The sequence below is a fragment of the Trichechus manatus genome, unplaced genomic scaffold, assembly GCF_000243295.1.
Source record: "Trichechus manatus latirostris isolate Lorelei unplaced genomic scaffold, TriManLat1.0 scaffold00151, whole genome shotgun sequence".
Taxonomy (NCBI): Eukaryota; Metazoa; Chordata; class Mammalia; order Sirenia; family Trichechidae; genus Trichechus; species Trichechus manatus.
In genome coordinates, this window is record NW_004444087.1 from 1,709,314 (window position 1) to 1,714,840 (window position 5,527).

Genomic DNA, 5,527 nt, shown 5'->3' on the forward strand with positions numbered 1-5,527 from the left:
AATGTGTGGTAATAATTATTTTCTTAGTTTGTTGCTGTCATTAATTGCCATTGAGTCAGTTCTGACTCATGGCAACCCCATATGCAGAGTACAACTGCTCCCATAGGATTTTCAAGGCTGTGACCTTTTGGAAGCAGATCACCAGGCCTGTCTTCCAAGGTGTCTCTGGGTGGATTCGAACTGCCAACCTTTTTGCTAGTATTTGAGTGCCTAACTGTTTGCACCATCCAAAGACTCCTTTTCTTAAAGGTAGCAAAAGATAGAAAGCCAGAAGCAGAGGGATAAATACAACTAGTGAGTAGCTGACATCAGCCGCAGTCCCCTTCTCCCTAGCACCTTCATCCCATAGAGTGAGTCTTGGCAGCCTGTGGGGACAGCAGTCCTCTGTCCCCCAGGCCACAGGGGACTACACCAGTGATGGACACCAAACTCAGGCTGGCCAGTCAAATCCATTCTGTTTTGGAACAGAAATCAGGTCTCAGAGACTCTAGTTAAATCTGCAAGTCACGGGAACTGAGGAGATAGACAATCACGAAGGAAGAGGCAGCCATGTAGGACCATGTGCTAGGGATGTAGAGGAAACCAGGCAAGAGAGAGGGAATAATGAAGCAAAGAAAAGCTTGCTACAAGTGACCTCAAGGCCAGAGAGACAAAGGTAGAGACAGAGAAGAGCCAGACAAAGAGGGAATTCCCTGAAGAACTGACAGAGTTCTAGTCCCTGGTCCCTTGGGAGACCCAGCAATTCCTGCTCATGGATTCTGAATGTGAAATACTCCAACCCCCACTCCCCGGAGCCTTAGAATTAGTCTCCTTTTTAGGTGGCTAGAGTGTGTTTTTGTTACTTACTATCAAAAGAACTCTGATCACTGATTAAGACACATTCCTAACAAAAAACAACAATTTATTAAGAATACTTATATGGTAGAAGAACTGAACCTAGAGTGTATGAAGTATCTTCCTTTAACTCTCCAAACAGAATATCTGAGAGGTGATTCACTAAAATGGTCCCTTCTCTTATGCACACACAGAGGTACAGACAGATGCCATTCCTGCACAGATGCAAATATTCAACAACTTCCCAGGATCCTGGTCATCAACAGTGCTGCTACTGGGAGGGGCTGTCATCAAGGTGGGGAGCAGACTTCCTGGTACTCCCAAGGTGGGGCTTGAAATATTTTATAGAGTAATTACATGATTTTAAATAGTACAGAAATAGAGATAGAAATAGAGAGACGTACAGATATGTAGATATGTATATAAAATAGGTTTTTACCATATGGCCTGGGTACCAAATCACATTGTCAAACATGATTTGTACCAAAAAAAAGTACATTGTGAGGTACATATAACAGGTAGAACAAGATCAAAGATGAAATATATTCCCCAAATATCTTACTTTCTTTTAATAATATTTCTTTCACTTAAGAGCTATGTGATATATTAGAAAGAGCCTGAGTTTAAGACAACAAACCAAACCAAAAACCAAACTTGTTACTGTCAAGTAGATTCCGACTCATAGTGACAGCTTTACTACTTACTAGCTCTGTGGTCTTCAGAAAAGTTACTTATTATTATTAAAGTCTCATAACAATCCTGTTAGTAGGAATTACAGTTGTTATTTTACAGATAAGAAAACTTGGTAACACCTACTAACAGGATTGTTATAAGACTTAAATAACTAATAAGCAAACACCATGCATAAGGCCTGGCATTTTAGGGGCACTAAATAATGCTACTTCTTTCTCTTTGATCATACTTTTTCTCAGCCTTCACCCTTCCAGGCTTGAGTACTATTCTTTTAGTCCATCTCCATATAACAGCTTTCCTCTATCTTGAACAATTTTAGATGCTCTAAAGTGAGCCTCCCCAGCATTTTGGAAGCTGGACTGTATCTTGGAATCAGACTCAGATTTAACTACTTTATGTGGACTCATACTACCAGCTGGCCAGATGGATGGAGTAGAGACTATGTTGAAGCTATTCCTAAAACCCAGAAGCTACAGATCAAGTCACTTAACATACCTACCCACTGCTATTCACCTCCCATCCTAAGCAGCTATCGCCACACCTAATTCTTTAGCTCAGTTTTCTTCACTTTACTACTGGGATGTTCCTTTCCTTCTCAGGGATCTTCAATTTTTTTCTGAGCTGGTCTCTCCTTCATTCCAAGGCTTAGGACTCCTGATTCATTACAAAAAATAATTCCATATAAGGCCAGATGTATCTCTAGCTTCTATCACTTTGCACAACAACGAGTTTTTCACATAAATCCTGGCAATCTGACATGGCTAGCCACACTAAACAGAGAGGGAAAGAGTCCGTAAGTGGGCTACATACCTGATTAGATATGTACATGAATATTTTTAAAGACAATCCAGTTATAATTTGTACTCCACCAGTATGTTCACTGACAGAAGTGTCAAGAGATAGGATGTGCCTCCTTAAAAGTTAAAGATCAGAGACGTCTGGGAACTATGTTAACGGGTTTCTACCACTTTTTAGCCTACGTGACCACAGGCAATTATTTAATCTTTCTGAGACTCAGTTTGAAAAATGGTTATTAACATGTAGGCAGTCTTTGCTTTGCAGATTCTTAGATGCATGGATTTCAGTTACCACGGTTTAATTAAATAACACCAATCTCCCAGTGACATAGTTCAATGTCACTATGGCATATTAACCATGAGTAAATGCATAGAGTATAAATTGGCTGCTAGCTCTTCAGTCCACCAACCACTACATAAGTAAAAGACACACATTATGATCAGTGACCAATCATGTCACTTCCTTCAAAGTCTGTTTTGGATTGATCCCTGTGCATCTGGGTTTACAGACAACAAGGTGTGCAGTTGTGCTGCCACTAACCCATGTGACATTTAAAACAAAAAAGATAATCCAAACAAGGAATTGACCAACAAAGATAAGTTTAGCAAAGAAACGAAAAGTGATAACACTGGAAGTGAAATTCAAATTGAACTTAAATGGAGTTATAGAAGAAATAGCTGACTATGGGAATGTTGACACTGCTGCCATTTGAGAGAGTAGATATAAAACCAGAAGAACTTGGTGAAGGTGAACTTATCAGTGTAACTGAGGAAAGTGGATGTGATGCAAAGGATAATGATTCCAGAGGAAGACACACAGCAAAAACTTGACATTAAAGTAAATCCCGGAGATACTTCACAACATTAAAAGCACAAAAGATAAAATCTTGGAAGTTGATCCAAACGTAAAAAAGGGTATGACAATTCACTAAGGCATGGAAAAGATGCTTGCTACATATGTTATATGACAAGATGAAAAAGGGAAGCACTGTTCAAATTATTCTTGATAAGTATCTAAAATATTAGAAATATTGAGAACATAATGTCACTGAACTGTGCATGTAGCTGGGGTCAACTGCTTATCATCTGACCAATGCTTTCTTCCATGCAGTAACTGTTTAAATTGCATGAAACAAGAGGAAGATTAAAGAAACAGCCATTTACCTGAGAATAAAATAATAAAAAATAATTTCAAGGATTCTATAACCCCTCCATATATAAGTTTATACATCAAAGTTTTTTGTGAGGGGGAAAAGTAGCATACATGAAATTATTTTTTGACCCACCTGATTTCTCGCCTTCCACTCCATGTGGGCTCCTACTGTCTCCCACCTTCTGTTTTTAGAAAGATGCATCTTTCTGAAGAAAAGCCTCCTAAGAAAGTGTGTTCTATATATCAGGCACTATTTTTTTTTTAATTCTGCATTCATACTTTTCTAGAAGTTTCAGTGAAATAATTTGTCTGCAAATGTCCTAGAGATGACTTTTTATCTATTTGTTTTTCCTAATTAATGGCACATTTTATAAGTACCTTTAAAATTAAACATACAACGTTATTTCTTTCTTTTTGCTCTCCTGTTTAAAAGGTAAACGTGATTGCTTTGTACATTCTCATTAATGGGATTCCCATTATATAAATTTGTTTTCTACTCTGGCTATTAACTGAGTTATTTACTGAGTTCTATGACAGTTCTAGGTAAATTCTAGAACTACCTAACAGGAGAAAAATCTATCCTGCTGGTACGAAGTTACATTTTAGTTATTCAGTTTATGCGAAAATTGGTAAAAGATGAAAATTTAAATGAGTTACCAAAGAGTTACTCAGAAATCAATCTCCCAATCATAGATTTATGCTCAAAGGGAAAAATATTCATTCAGTTCTTGATTTATACCAGTCATTCATAAAAGTCTTCAACGGATAAGGGCTATAAATTTGCTTTCGGTAGAAGCGTAAATCAGTACCACAGGAGGATAACAACAGCCTGCCTCCCTGAGATCACTCAACTGTTGAGCAGCAGCTTACAGCAAAAAAAAAAAAAAAAAACCCGTTGCCATCGAGTAGATGCCGACTCATAGCACCCTACAGGGCAGAGGAAAACTGCCCCATAGGGTATCCAAGGAGCGCCTGGTAGATTTGAACTGCCAACCTTTTGGTTAGCAGCCATAGCTCTTAACCACTACACTACCAGGGTTTCCTGTGGCGAAAGGGAAGGCAACTTTTAGTCTAAAAAATCAGCCATTGAAAATCCCATGGAGCACAGTTCTACTCTGACACACATAGGGTTGTCATGAGTCGGAATCGACTCAATGGCAACTGGTAGTTTTTACAACTTTTCTACCACTTGAAAAAAATGCCGACAATTTTACTACTGTTAAGACTGGAAAAACATAGACCTTTCCCATATAAGGGATGTGATAACTACATTAATTAATAACTAATTGATTTAGCTAAAAATGGCTTTACTCTGTCAGCTGCTGCTAGCTCACCGAATGAAAAGCATTTTGCTGTCCATCTTAAATATTTTAGGATTTTTCTAAGAATTTCCCTTCAGGGACAGCACACACTACAGGGGAAGTCAGCACAACTGGACTAAACCAAAGCTAAGAAGTTTCCTGGATATAATCAAACACTTGGAGAGAGAGAGTTGCAGGGGTAGGGGTCTGGGGACCACGCCTTCAGGGGACATCTAGGTCAGCTGGCATAACAAAGCTTGTTAAGAAAATGTTCTGCATCCTACTTTGGTGAGTGGCATCTGTGGTCTTAAAAGCTTGCAAGCGGCCATCTAAGAAGCATCAGTTGGTCCCAATCCACCTGGAGTAAAGGTGAATGAAGAACACCAAAGACATGAGGAAAGTAGTAGCCCAAGAGACAGAAAGGGACACATAAACCAGAGACTTCATCAGCCTGAGACCAGAAGAACTAGATGGTGCCTGGCTATCACCAATGACTGCCCTGACAGCGAACACAACAGAGAGTCCCTGATGGGGCAAGAGAAAGGTGGGGTGCAGAACTCAAATTCTAGAAAGAAGACCAGAGATAATGGTCTGAGACTGGAGGTACCCCAGAAAGCATGGCCCCTGGATTCTCTATCAGCCCAGAACTAACAAAATTTCTGAGGCCAACTCTTCAGACAGGGATTGGACTGGACTGTGGGACATAAAGTGATACTCATGAGGAGTGTGCCTCTTAGCTCAAGTAGATA